This window comes from Myxine glutinosa, chromosome 10 (assembly GCF_964187855.1).
Source record: "Myxine glutinosa chromosome 10, kmMyxGlut1.1, whole genome shotgun sequence".
In the NCBI taxonomy this organism is placed as follows: Eukaryota; Metazoa; Chordata; class Myxini; order Myxiniformes; family Myxinidae; genus Myxine; species Myxine glutinosa.
Genome location: NC_136270.1, coordinates 120,913,342 through 120,928,374, shown reverse-complemented (window position 1 = coordinate 120,928,374; position 15,033 = coordinate 120,913,342). Strand labels below are relative to the sequence as shown.

Genomic DNA, 15,033 nt, shown 5'->3' with positions numbered 1-15,033 from the left:
AAGTCAATGTGGGTTCTTCCAAGGGCGTTCAAATAGTGCTAGGAATGAGATACGTACTCATATTAGTTAAAGAACTTCAAATAACTTTTTTTGCAATCTTTAAATATATATATACAATCATGTGAAAAAGTAAGTACACCCCATGTAAAGTTTTGACTTTTTCAACATATTTCAACATACAGCTATTTGATCTTCATTTCAACAATATTGAGAGATAAAGGTGATATAATATAACAAATATCATGAAACTTTACATTTTGTAGTCCATTGTATAATTTAAATAAACATAAATGCAAATTTCGCATGTGGAAAAAGTAAGTACAAACCTACATTTATCACTACTTCAAATACCTAAAATTAGAATCAGGTGCACCAGCTCAGGTGCAAATGATTAGAACATCGTTAGAGGGGACCTTGGAGGAACCTTTCTTATTTAAACCTCAGACATTTAGTTTGGTTTGCTCTTTGCTGTTGAAGTGTGCGGCGTCACCATGCCTAGATCAAAAGAGCTATCTGAGGCCTTCAGAAGGAAGGTTATAGATGCCTACGAGTCTGGGAAGGGATTTAAAAAGATCTCCAAACAATTTGAAATCAATCATTCGACTGTCCGGAAGATCATCTACAAGTGGAGAAGATGCCAAACAACTGCCAACTTGTTCAGGCCAGGCCGCCCCAGCAAGTTTAGACCAAGAGCAGACCGCAAGATGCTGAAAGAAGTCTCTAAGAACCCCAGAATGTCATCACGGGGCCGCCAGGTAGCTCTTGCCACTGTTGATGTCAAAGTGCACGAGTCTACCATTAGAAAGAGGCTGCACAAATTTGATCTACATGGGAGGTGTGCCAGGAGGAAACCTTTGCTGTCCAGAAAGAACATCAGGGCAACACTAACGTTTGCCAATGTACACCTAGGCAAACACCACAACTTCTGGAACAATGTGCTCTGGACAGATGAGTCAAAGGTAGAGCTATTTGGCCACAGTACCAGAAGACATGTTTGGCGAAAACCAAAGACAGCATTTGACCACAAGAACCTGATACCAACTGTAAAGCATGGTGGTGGAAATATTATGGTTTGGGGCAGCTTTGCTGCATCAGGGCCTGGGCAGCTCACCATCATAGAATCCACTATGAATTCTTCATTGTCCCAGAGGGTGCTTGAGGATAATGTGAGACCATCTGTCAGAAAGTTGAAGCTCAACCGAAGGTGGACCTTGCTACATGGCAATGACCCTAAACATACCAGTAAATCCACCAAGGAATGGCTGAAAAGAAAGAAATGGAGGGTTCTGGAATGGCCAAGTCAAAGCCCGGATCTAAATCCCATCGAGATGTTGTGGGGGGATTTGAAACGAGCTGTGCATGCCAGAAACCCCTCAAACATTGCACAGCTGAAAGATTTCTGCATGGGGGAGTGGGCAAAAATTTCTCCCAGTCGATGTCAGAGACTGGTAGACTGTTATAAGAAACGCCTACTTGAGGTTGTTTCTGCCATAGGGGGCAATACCACCTATTATAGTGGAGTGGCTTATGGAAATGATCGTGACACGCTGGCCCAAAGCACTAAATTTGGCACAGTTATACTTTAGGACCATACAAAACTTTTGAGGGGGCTGCCCGATTTTCGAGGCCCAGGTCAAGGTCAGGTCAAGGTCAAAGGTCAAATTATGTGTTGCTCATTTTTGCATCGGTGTTTTTGACGTACATCGATACGCTGAGGGAGGATACTGGATTGGCCAGTACAGAGGAGGTCACGGCCTGCATGACTTCTGCTTCACAATTTCCGCGACAGAGACACAGTCCTGTGCATGGCAGTCCTGCGTTCCTGCACGTGCAATTCTTTGAACAAGTGGGTGTCGCCTTACATCCACACTTGAGTAGTTCTCTACAACTAAGAGCAGCAGCTGACAGGGTTGTCCAGGTTGGTATCTGCTTTGGTCCACCCAAAGCCATCTGGATTTGGTAGAGCTAGGATGGGCTTCAGACTCTCTCTCCAAATGCTGGCTTGGTACAGGCATCGATCTACATGCTGGAGCAGTGCGTTCTGAGTTGGAGGAAGCTTCTCCATCATCTTCACTCTCCTTGGGAATAGCTCCTGTCGAAGGTCATTCACATTGACATGTGGGGTTGTGTTGTCGTACATGATACAGGTAAACCGCTCGATCACATTGAATGCTGGAGATGTAATCACCTGTGGAACAAACGCAGTCAGGGACGTAATGGTGAATCCTTCTGTGGCTGTCGGGTAAGCTTTCCATGCCTTCCAAGCTGACTTTTTGCCTTTACCACTGAATTGGGATGTTACATCAGAGCCAGAGAATGCATGGAAAAACGGCAGAGCACGAGCTTTGTCTTCCCCAAGTTCCTGGCAGATTGAGTTGACATGGTAATAGCGGAAGTGTTTACCAGTACCAAAGCCAACCCATAGTTGCATACCTGGATGGTGCTGCACAAGATCATGAAACACTCCCACCAGAATCACAATCACGTCTGTGTCTACGGTTCTGATGAGAACAGTAGTCGCCCCTTCCCTTAGGGCATCGTTTACATGAAGACATATTCTACTGTCTGCTTCTTCGTGATCACTCTCTCCCATTGTGATGTTAGCCTGATTCGATTGGACTCGTGGACCAGATGTAATGTAAACCTGTTTGGTAAGCGGATAGTCGTGTTTGACTACGTCCTCCGTCAGCAGTGCGAAAAGCTCCTCCTTGTTGGTAGGACCCTGTAGAAAGCCAGCGAAGTTACTTGGTAACTTCGTATTGCGGGACACCTTTCTACGTAATCCTTTCCCTCGTTTCTCTCGAGTTGTGGCTTTGAGGCTGTCGGGTCGGTAAGTGTCCCAAACGATGTCCATCCTGGAACAGCCTTGAAGTTGCCTTTCTATCCAGGGGATGAAGATATTGTCTCGTCGGGGATGTTAGCCCCCCCCCCCCCCCCCCCGGTCGGGGACAGCCTGGCGCCGCCACTGCCTATATGGCCGTCACCTGGTGGAACTTCCCATCTATCTATAATTCCAGTAATCTCTGTGTGTATGTTTGTATGTTTGTATGTTTGTATGTTTGTATGTATGTATGTATGTATGTATGTATGTTTGTCTGTGACCGCTGTTTCTCGACAACTACCGGTCCGATATACTTGAAACTTGCCAGGTATATTGCTGGGGACCCGAGGATGTGCCTTTTCAAGGTTTCATATTAATCGGAGAAGTAGTTACCGAGCTATGTCCAAAAAACGATTCAACCAATCAGAGAGCAGCGAGCTATCACGTGTGCCGAACGTGGCGAACAGACTCTGCCTCGGACGGCACATTTGAGAGCGTATTCATTTATTTCACGTTGGAAAACTATGTTGCCGTTAAACTATGTTTTAAAACTAATTAAAACTAATTTGCGATTCATCGTAACTGCGATTTGCGACCTTCCGGACAGTGAAGACTGCACTTCCGGCAGCCAATCACAGAACGCGTTGTTGCGGTTGTGAGAGCGAGCCGAGCTGAGCGCGTGCCCCATTACGGTTCGTAATTCGATTTCTTCCGGAGAAAATAATAATTTCTCGATTTCTTATGCGCATTATTTCTCCCAATTCAGTCAGAGCGAAGGGCGGAAGCGAAGAGCGTTGTTTTTTTTGTTTACGGGCGTACGGGCGGGGTAGAGCGTACGGGTAGCGTTTTTTTTTTTTTTTTGGCAAGGAACGGGCACCCACGTACGGGCATGCCCTAGTAATAGTAATGGATTCATTGACTAAATATGTTGGTTATGTGAATAAGACCATGTTTTTTAGGTTATATATAAGCTGGATATTGCAAAAACATGACAGACACATAATTTGACCTTTGACCTTGACCTGACCTTGACCTGGGCCTCTAAAATCAGGCAGCCCCCTCTCAAAAGTTTTGTATGGTCCTAAAGTAGAACTGTGCCAAATTTGGTCCTTTGGGCCAGTGTGTCACGATATCACTTAAATTTGGACTTTAGCCACCCCACTATTAGAGTCAAGGGTGTACTTACTTTTTCCACATGCGAAATTTGCATTTATGTTCATTTAAATTATACAATGGACTACAAAATGTAAATGTTTCATGATATTTGTTATATTATATCACCATTATCTATCAATATTGTTGAAATGAAGATCAAATAGCTGTATGTTGAAATATGTTGAAAATGTCAAAACTTTACATGGGGTGTACTTACTTTTTCACGTGACTGTATATAAAGAATTAGCAAGGAAATCTATTTTATAACTGATTAAATATGCTTCCATATACAATGCCTCATGCAAAAAACATTTATTACATCACTTTATTATCCCACTTATGATATGTCACAGTTTGTATTATGATCGCTGTGAATGTGATAAATATGATTGTTGTGACATTATCTGTGTGAGAGTATTCGATCATGTGATGTGATATGCTCCTTTTTATAGTGAGATACAAATTTCCCATAAAGTTCTGCAAATACCATAGTTAAACTAAAACGACACTCAGTAGGGAGCATACCTTCACCAGGTTAAGTTTTGTGTCCACTGATAGACTGGATCTGGATTCGGACCTCAACCAAAATCACCTTTATCTATCAATAAAGTTGTCATTTACAACTTGTGCTTGTCATTGCTTGTGCTTGTCATTTACATAACTCATCCACATAGTTTTGTCATAATCCTTTCATAACTTTTTGAAATATCGAGCTATATATCGTTTTTGGTCATATCTCTTAATAGTGAAGAATCAGTAAAAATGAATAATTCTATTATAGTATCCGGATCCGGATCTTCACAAAAATCGAATCAATTCGGCGTAGTCAAACACACACAACCTACTCACCTAGTTTAGTCCCAATCCGTGCACAACTTATTGAGATATCCTGCTCAAAGACAGACAGACAAACAAGCAGATCAACACACAGACAAACAGACAGACACATAGACATACAGACAGACATACAAACAGACAGACAAGACAGACTGACATACAGACAGCCATATAGACAGACAAAGAGATAGATGAAAAATCACTCACAGAGCGACACTAGGCAAAACAGTACAAAGTAGAATGCCGCTTAGTAGAGCATACTTTTGACCTCAAAAATAATTTGTGGTTGAATTCAGTGACACGATATGCAAATCGTCGTCAAAGTTTAAGTTAATCTGAGAAAATTGACAATTTTTGAAATTTGGTCTATGTTGACCTTTTGGCCGATGTTGACCTCAAAAATTGGTGGTTGGTTTCAGTAAGCTGATATGCATATCCTATTCAGATTTCAAGTCAATCGGATGAAAATTGAGGATTTTAGAAATTTGAAATTGTTGTTGACTTTTGGCCTATGTTGACCCTTTGGCCTATGCTGATCTCAAAAATAGTTGGTGGTTGAATTCAGTTAGCTGAAATTAAAATCCGATTCAAATTTCAAGTCAATCGAATGAAAATTGAGGATTTTAGAAATCTGAAATTGTTGTTGACCTTTGGCCTATGTTGACCTTTTGGCCTAAGCTGATCTCAAAAATAGTTGGTGGTTGAATTCAGTTAGCTGAAATTAAAATCCGATTCAAATTTCAAGTCAATCGAATGAAAATTGAGGATTTTAGAAATGTGAAAAAAGTCGTTGACCACTTGGTGTGGAGGTAGACCCACGGCCTATTTGACGGTTTGAGGCCTATGTTGACCTTTTGACCTCAAAAATATATAGGATTTTGTCAGACCACGAACTCCCCCATTTGGTGAAGTTTCATGAAGATCGGTTTCAAATTGTGACCTGTAGGCAAGTATAAGTGAGCGGACAGACAAACACACAAACACACACAAACCGGAGTGATCAACATACTTGCAAAAAAAAAAAAAATTTGCCATGTAACAAGGGTGAAAACATAACCTCTGTCCACCTTTGCTGACAGAGGTAACAATACAATGTCTTCAGAACTGGTAAAGAGTCAGAAAGTTGTGTTTTACAGTTTTGTTGGAAATGGTAAAGAATCAGAAAATCTAAAGTTTCAGTCACAGAATGGTCTTCGTTCATTTGCAGCAGTGGTTCCCAAACCCATGGTCAGACCCAAATGAGGATCATGAGGGTGTTCCTGAGGGTCGGGACAGTCTCAAAAAAATAAATATTACAGTGTTATAAGGGGATTACTTCTCTGGCACAATATGAAGGATTATTGAAAGAGTAATTAAAGTAGAATAATTGTGGATAATATAGCACGCACCTGCTATGTTTGGAATTCACGTGTTATAATTCACATGTAATTTATGTTGGGAATTCACATGTTATAGTTCATATGTATGGGAAACGGAAGTGACGGTTGGTTTTGGAGAGTGGGAGGAGCTAAGGAAAGACAAGGTTTTTTGAAGCCTAATAGGAATGCTGTGCTGTGTTGAGATTTCGGATTAAACCGTTGATGTTACCATCAAGTACGTTTCGGGTAATTACTGCATACAACAGCATCCATCCATATACGCTTCATATAATAATGTTTGAGTCCGTTCATGTCCAATACTCGTGCGTCAAGCAGACAAGCGAGGAGCCTGTTGTTAAGTAGCACTCTTATCTGGTTGCGATATTGTAGATGCCCTGTAATTTGAGCGTTTTGAGCTTAATTATCGAATGCATTGTTTTCATTCGTTAAACATTTTTATTTAAATTAAAAATGTTTGATTTTTATACATTCATAACTGTTCCAGATGAGTTTTATCATTGGAGTTAATTTTATTACATTCTGTTGCCAAAATTTCTTTTTTATTCTGAATCATTCAAGAATGTACTAGAAAATCAATTTTCCGCATATAAGAAATTTGATTTTCGCATGTGTCAACAGTTCACAATCTGACAGTCGTGCTTTCACTTGTTTACTGGAGGCTGAGTTCTAGTTACGACAAACAAAGTAAGTATTGCCTGCATCTTACTTGTCTCTATTTATGTGTGGTTTTTGATGAATGTTACTGTGTGGAGTCGAATAATATAATAATTAATAATAATTAACTTTACAACTGGTTATTTTAAACTTTTTGAACAATTTCCAATGTTTTCTAAAAATGGTATAATTTATAACTTTTCATTCCAGGTCTGGTCTTTAACTGGAAAAATGGCCCAACACAAAACACAACTGCTGTATAAGCCTGAGTTTTTGAAATATGGCTTCACCGAGATGAGGGAAAAATCTGGGAATGTCCGACCTCAGTGTGTTTAGTGCCTGCAACGTGTCAGTTCATCCAAACTTTGTCGAAAAACAACTGAGTTACTGGGAGGACAAAGAAGAACAAGTAAAATGAAGTCGGATTTATGCTCCCTCAAGTTCAGCCTTTTCTCTGGAGACAGCTACCTTGGCGTCCTTTGAAGTGGCATGGTACAGACTTGGCATTTAATATGGAATATTTTTTGGGGGGGGTGAACTTACTTTTCAAGATGACTTAGAACCAAAAGTTCATTGGAATTATGTTGAAATTAGTCTAGATTTTGTTAATGTGACCTTTAAAAGAAACAAAAACCACATTTGACATTTCGAAACAAATAAATTGATCCTTGAAAGTGATGTAAACTGATATCGAACTCAATTCACGGACAGTACTGTGTTAAACTTCTGTACGTTTTCCAGAAGTATCTCTTTATTTTGCACATTAGCCAAGAAATTTTTTCACAAAAACAAAAGTTAAATTACGACTGGGATTACGGACAGTAAAATTACAGTTCAGTACTTCACGTAACCCCCACGAGCATTCAGGAGAGCACGTGCACGTTGAGGCATGCTGTTCACGAGATTTGCCAAGGTTTGGACAGGAATCGCTTGCCATGCAGTGACAATAGCCTGCTGCAATTCACGCACAGAGGTCAGCTGCTGGTCCAAGTGGTCGATTTGACGCGTTAATTCTGCCCACAAGTTCTCTATCAGATTCATATAATAATAATAATAATAATAATAATAATAATAATAATAATAATAATAATACATTTATTTTATATAGCGCTTGTCAAGAAGCCCAAAGGCGCTTTGCGCCATATCCAGAGATATGGCAGGCCATATCCATATCCATATCCGGGGACATGGCAGGCCACTCCATATGCTCTACACCACAGTCAGCAAGAAAGTGTTGGATCATGCGAGCACGATGAGGCCGTGCATTGTCATCTTGGAAGACAAAGTTTCCTCAAAAGGCTGCACGAGCAAATGGAAGCAATGTTTCTTCCAGAATGGCCCTGTACTTGAACTGGTTCAGGTTTCCATTCAGAACAACCAGGTCAGTTTTTCCCCCTGCATGAAAAGCAGCCCAAACGGTCACCCCACCACATCCAGCTTGGACTCTTGACACTATACAATCTTTGTTGTAGGCTTCATGCACTTGTCTGCGCACTCAGACGTGGCCATCTTGACGATAGACCAGAAATCTAGACTCGTCACTGAAGATCACGTGATTCCAGTGTCCTGGCTGCCATTGATGGTGCTCTCTGGCCCACTGCAATCAGCGCTGGCGGTGTTGTCTGGTCAGGCGTGGCTTTCTCAGGGGACACCTGGCACGATAGCCTGCTTGAACCAGTCGTTGGTTGACTAGCCTTCTGGATACAGGCACATTTGTCAGTTGCTGCCACTCAGCCCTAAGCTGATTAGCTGACTTGGTACGGCCATTGCAGACTAACCGGTGCAGCTGGCGATCATCCCTCCTTGTGGTTCTGCGGGGACGTCCTGGCCTCGGTATTGGAGTTGGGACACCCCTCTGAGCATTTCGTTTCAGGATCTTTGACACCTGACCTTGAGTGATGCCATACTGCCGAGCAATAGCACGCTGTTTCATGCCGTAATTTCGTAAAGCCACCACTCCATGACAAACAGCATTGTCGAGTTGATGGACCATCTCCAGAGGAAGCGGCAATAACTTTTGGAGACATGCAGCAGTTGTTTTCCACTAATACAGAACGCAAAAACCCTTGTATACCCGACTGTGAAGCCAATCATCAAATGCACCTGTCCGTACATTTTGCCATGCCACCTGTGATATAATCCTGTTGTTGACTTCTTGCTGCGACAGACAATCAGTGACATGGTTCTTTTAACAAATAAATCACCGAAGTGTAAAAGAAACTCACCAGATTGATATACTGAGTTAAGAAAGTAAACCCAAGTCAAGAAAAAAAAATATTCCATATTAAATGCCAGGTCTGTATATTGCAAGATGCAAAACGCCCCATACCATTGGAGAGGAGCTGGTGAAGCCAGCAGCAGTGGCAAAGGTGAAAAACCGTTTGCGGAGCAGATGTTGCCAAAAAGATTGAATCGGTACCACTTTCTGACAATAGCATCAAATGTCGAATTGATCTCATTTCAGATTATATTTTGGCTCAACTGATTGTGGAACTGAAAAAAGCAGGAAAAAAAATCCGAAATGTGTTCAATGTGGACGTCAGTGAAGTCGGAGAAGATGTTCTGGGATTTCAAGAAGAACTTATAGAACCCCAGGAAAATAAAGTGCAGAAGCAATGCTTTGAAAAGCTTCCGTATTCGAAATTTTGGACCCAACTTGAGGATAAGCCCTTTCTGACACAGGAGGCTGAAAAAGCTCTTTTTATTTTATTTTTAAAATTTTTTTGTATACAAGATCGAGGCTCGTGTAAGAGCTAACATTAATCACAAAAAAACAAACGGATGCATAAAACATATAATAAAGGCAGCGGGAGACAAGATGTGGAGAGAGAGGGAAGCTCACAAGTACAACAGTAAAGAACAGGGACATCGGGAGATCTGTGGGAGGAAGAGGGCTTGGGTGGAGGAGGCATTGGAAGGGGGTGGGGGAGGGGTGGGAGAGGTATAAAACACACGGACACTGCTAGGACTTCAAAGAAAGAAGTCGGTATTTCAAAAAAGTGGATCTGGGGTGAAATTAACGGGGGTAGAAAAGATCAAGGTTTTGGATGGGGGAAGATAAGAGATGGTGGTGAACAGCTGTTTTAAAGACCTGGAGGGAGGAGTGGGATTGAAGAGAGTGAGGGAGTTTGTTCCAGAGGCGGGAGAAAAGAGAAATGAAAGAGTGAAGGTGAGCAGAGAGTCTTGATTTTGGCAGTTTAACCATAAGAGGGTTGCTAGCAGATCTTGTGCGACCTGTAGGAAATTTTGGGGGGACAGAGCACAGATAGAGCTGGGGGAGCTAGGCTGGAGAGGAGTCGGTAGAAGACAGAAAGTCCACCAACCAGCCTGCAGTGAGTGAGTGAAAGGCCCTCGGAGTTAGCTTCATCGCAGGAGATTCCAATGATTCTGAAAGCTTTGGTTTCAACAGCGTGAAACCGAGCTAGGTGTGAGGTAGGAGCACCAGCCCAGAGGGGAGAGCAGTATTCCATTGAGCTGCGGATGAAAGCCTTGTATGTGGTGAGGAGCTCAGGTGTGCCAAGGAAGGACTTCACATGGCGGAGGATGCCCAGTCGGTAACTGGCTTTGGAGGCCAGCTTGGAAATGTGGTTTTCCCAGGAAAGATCATGGCAGATTGTGAGACCCAAAAGCTTGAGTGACAGAACTTCTTGGAGAGGATTGTTGTGAAAGTAGATGGGAGGGTTGTCCAGTCAGTCTTTTCGGAGAGACATAGTAAAAGTGTGAGATTTGTCAGGATTGAAAGACATGTTCCCCTTGTTTGCCCAGTCTGTGATTTTGTCAAGGTCTGCAGAGAGTGAGGAGGCTGCAGACTGCCGATCTGAGGGATGAGGAATGGGGCGGCAGAGAGTGGAGTCATCAGCAAAGAGATAGAGAGGATTTTCCAGAGAGTCGGAGAGATCATTGATGAAGACCGGAAAAAACACAGTGCCCTGAATACTACCTTGGGGAACTCCAGCCTGAACAGATTTCCATGGATACCAAAAGAGGAGAGATTGGTGAGCAGAGCGGGGTGCCGGACCGTATCGAAGGCACGTGATATGTCAAGGGATTCAGCTCTGATTTCCTGTTTGGCATTGAGGACCTCCATCCATTGTTGAGACAGCAGAAGCAGCATGTCCAGAGTAGAGTGACCTGGTCTGAATTCAAATTGATGCTCAGAGATCAAGCCATTGCAGAAGAGGAAGGATTTGATATCCGAAGCAATGATGGATTCCATGACTTTGCTGATAATTGGGAGCAGGCTGATTGGTCTGTAGTTGCAAGGATCTGTTTTTGCACCTTTTGATGTAAAGCGGTAATGTTTGCTGATTTCAAAGCTCAGGGCAGATGACCTTGAGCAAAAGAGAGGGTGAAGAGAACAGAGAGAGGGTGTGAAAGAGTGGCAGAGCAGGATTTTAGGACCCGTGGGCTGAGGCCGTGTGGTCCAGTTGCAGAATCAGAGTCGAGGATTGACAGAAACTTTTCCACCTTGTCAGGAGGAAAGGACACAGAATCCAGGAGCAGCTGGGTTCGACTGGGTACGGTGGGTGCAGAGAGAGATGGGTTTGGGACACAATATTTTGTCAAACTCAGGCCATATGAGCCCAAATCGCCGTCCGGATGTTGCAGAACTGCACCGCTATTCATGCAATAAACCACAAGATCCTGGTAACCGAGAACTGTTAACGTTGTGTTCTACGACAACGCATCCGAGACATGTTGTTCTGCATGGATTGTTGTTTTTCCTCCAAGAAAACAAAAAATAAAAATAACAACCAATATGGGTTACACAACTTGTTCTGGTGTTGGTGATGATTGTTTTACACATTGACAGTGTTTCCGTTTGTGGTGGTGAGTGTTTGTAAGTCCTCCTCTGAATTGTTGTTGTAACTTGTGAGTGGTGTTTCTGTAAGTCCCTACTCTGAATTGTTGTTGTGAGTGGAATGTTTTTTAAGTCCTACACTGAATTGTTGTTGTGAGTGCTGTGTTTATAGTCCACTCTGCTGAATTGTTGTGAGTGGTGTATTTGGAGTCCTTATGCTGAATTGTTGTGAGTGGTGTGTACAGAGTCCTTATGCTAGATTATTGCTGTGACATGTGAATGGTTGTTTTGTAAGTCCCAACTCTGAATTGTTGTTCTGAGTGGCATGTTTGTAAGTCCTACACTGAATTGTTGTGAGTGCTGTGTTTACAGACCACTCTGCTGAATTGTTGTGAGTGGTGTGTTCGGAGTCGTTTATGCTGAATTGTTGTTGCGAGTGGTGTGTTTGCAGCCCACTCAGTTGAAATGTCACCCACATTTTGTAAGTCCCTACTCTGAATTGTTGTTGTGAGTGGCATGTTTGTAAGTTCCTACTCGGAATTGTTGCTGTGAGTGGCATGTTTTTAAGTTCCTACTCTGAATTGTTGTTGTGAGTGGCATGTTTGTAAGTTCCTACCCTGAATTGTTGTTGTGAGTGGCATGTTTGTAAGTTCCTACTCTGAATTGTTGTTGTGAGTGGCATGTTTGTAAGTTCCTACTCTGAATTGTTGTTGTGAGTGGCATGTTTGTAAGTTCCTACTCTGAATTGTTGTTATGAGTGGCATGTTTGTAAGCCCCTACCCTGAATTGTTGGTATGAGTGGCATGTTTATAAGTCCATACTCTGAGTTGTTGTTGTAAGTGGCATGTTTGTAAGTTCCTAATCTGAATTGTTGTCGTGAGTGGCATGTTTGTAAGCCCCCTACTCTGAATTGTTGTTGTAAGTGGCATGTTTGTAAGTTCCTACTCTGAATTGTTGTCGTGAGTGGCATGTTTGTAAGCTCTCTACTCTGAATTGTTGTTGTGAGTGGCATGCTTGTAAGTTCCTACTCTGAATTGTTGTTGTGAGTGGCATGTTTGTAAGTTCCAACTCTGAATTGTTGTTGTGAGTGGCATGTTTGTAAGTTTCTACTCTGAATTGTTGTTGTGAGTGGCATGTTTGTAAGTTCCTACTCTGAATTGTTGTTGTGAGTGGCATGTTTGTAAGCCCCAACCCTGAATTGCTGGTGTGAGTGGCATGTTTGTAAGCCCCTACTCTGAATTGCTGGTGTGAGTGGCATGTTTGTAAGCTCATACTCTGAATTGTTGTTGTGAGTGGCATGTTTGTAAGTTCCTAATCTGAATTGTTGTTGTGAGTGGCATGTTTGTAAGCCCCAACTCTGAATTGATGGTGTGAGTGGCATGTTTGTAAGTCCCTACTCAGAATTGTTGTGAGTGGCATGTTTGTAAGCCCCAACTCTGAATTGCTGGTGTGAGTGGCATGTTTGTAAGTCCCTACTCAGAATTGTTGTGAGTGGCATGTTTGTAAGTTCCTACTCTGAATTGTTGTTGTGAGTGGCATGTTTGTAAGCCCCAACTCTGAATTGATGGTATGAGTGGCATGTTTGTAAGTTCCTACTCTGAATTGTTGTTGTGAGTGGCATGTTTGTAAGCCCCAACTCTGAATTGTTGTCGTGAGTGGCATGTTTGTAAGTTCCTACTCTGAATTGTTGTTGTGAGTGGCATGTTTGTAAGCCCCAACTCTGAATTGATGGTGTGAGTGGCATGTTTGTAAGTTCCTACTCTGAATTGTTGTTGTGAGTGGCATGTTTGTAAGCCCCAACTCTGAATTGCTGGTGTGAGTGGCATGTTTGTAAGCCCCTACTCTGAATTGCTGGTGTGAGTGGCATGTTTGTAAGGCCCTACTCTGAATTGCTGGTGTGAGTGGCATGTTTGTAAGCCCCTACTCTGAATTGTTGTTGTGAGTGGCATGTTTGTAAGCCCCTACTCTGAATTGTTGTTGTGAGTGACATGTTTGTAAGCCCCAACTCTGAATTGCTGGTGTGAGTGGCATGTTTGTAAGCCCCTACTCTGAATTGCTGGTGTGAGTGGCATGTTTGTAAGCCCCTACTCTGAATTGCTGGTGTGAGTGGCATGTTTGTAAGCCCCTACTCTGAATTGCTGGTGTGAGTGGCATGTTTGTAAGCCCCTACTCTGAATTGCTGGTGTGAGTGGCATGTTTGTAAGCCCCTACTCTGAATTGCTGGTGTGAGTGGCATGTTTGTAAGCTCATACTCTGAATTGTTGTTGTGAGTGGCATGTTTGTAAGTTCCTAATCTGAATTGTTGTTGTGAGTGGCATGTTTGTAAGCCCCAACTCTGAATTGATGGTGTGAGTGGCATGTTTGTAAGCCCCTACTCTGAATTGCTGGTGTGAATGGCATGTTTGTAAGCTCATACTCTGAATTGTTGTTGTGAGTGGCATGTTTGTAAGTTCCTACTCTGAATTGTTGTCGTGAGTGGCATGTTTGTAAGCCCTCTACTCTGAATTGTTGTTGTGAGTGGCATGCTTGTAAGTTCCTACTCTGAATTGTTGTTGTGAGTGGCATGTTTGTAAGTTCCAACTCTGAATTGTTGTTGTGAGTGGCATGTTTGTAAGTTTCTACTCTGAATTGTTGTTGTGAGTGGCATGTTTGTAAGTTCCTACTCTGAATTGTTGTTGTGAGTGGCATGTTTGTAAGCCCCAACCCTGAATTGCTGGTGTGAGTGGCATGTTTGTAAGCCCCTACTCTGAATTGCTGGTGTGAGTGGCATGTTTGTAAGCTCATACTCTGAATTGTTGTTGTGAGTGGCATGTTTGTAAGTTCCTAATCTGAATTGTTGTTGTGAGTGGCATGTTTGTAAGCCCCAACTCTGAATTGATGGTGTGAGTGGCATGTTTGTAAGTCCCTACTCAGAATTGTTGTGAGTGGCATGTTTGTAAGCCCCAACTCTGAATTGCTGGTGTGAGTGGCATGTTTGTAAGTCCCTACTCAGAATTGTTGTGAGTGGCATGTTTGTAAGTTCCTACTCTGAATTGTTGTTGTGAGTGGCATGTTTGTAAGCCCCAACTCTGAATTGATGGTATGAGTGGCATGTTTGTAAGTTCCTACTCTGAATTGTTGTTGTGAGTGGCATGTTTGTAAGCCCCAACTCTGAATTGTTGTTGTGAGTGGCATGTTTGTAAGTTCCTACTCTGAATTGTTGTTGTGAGTGGCATGTTTGTAAGCCCCAACTCTGAATTGATGGTGTGAGTGGCATGTTTGTAAGTTCCTACTCTGAATTGTTGTTGTGAGTGGCATGTTTGTAAGCCCCAACTCTGAATTGGTGGTGTGAGTGGCATGTTTGTAAGCCCCTACTCTGAATTGCTGGTGTGAGTGGCATGTTTGTA

General features: G+C 42.5%; 1 protein-coding gene across 1 annotated transcript in view; it reads right to left on the bottom strand.

The window, feature by feature from the left end:
• Positions 1-15,033, bottom strand: part of APBB1IP (amyloid beta precursor protein binding family B member 1 interacting protein) — a 135,288-nt gene that overhangs the window by 92,540 nt on the left and 27,715 nt on the right. The window lies entirely within an intron of this gene.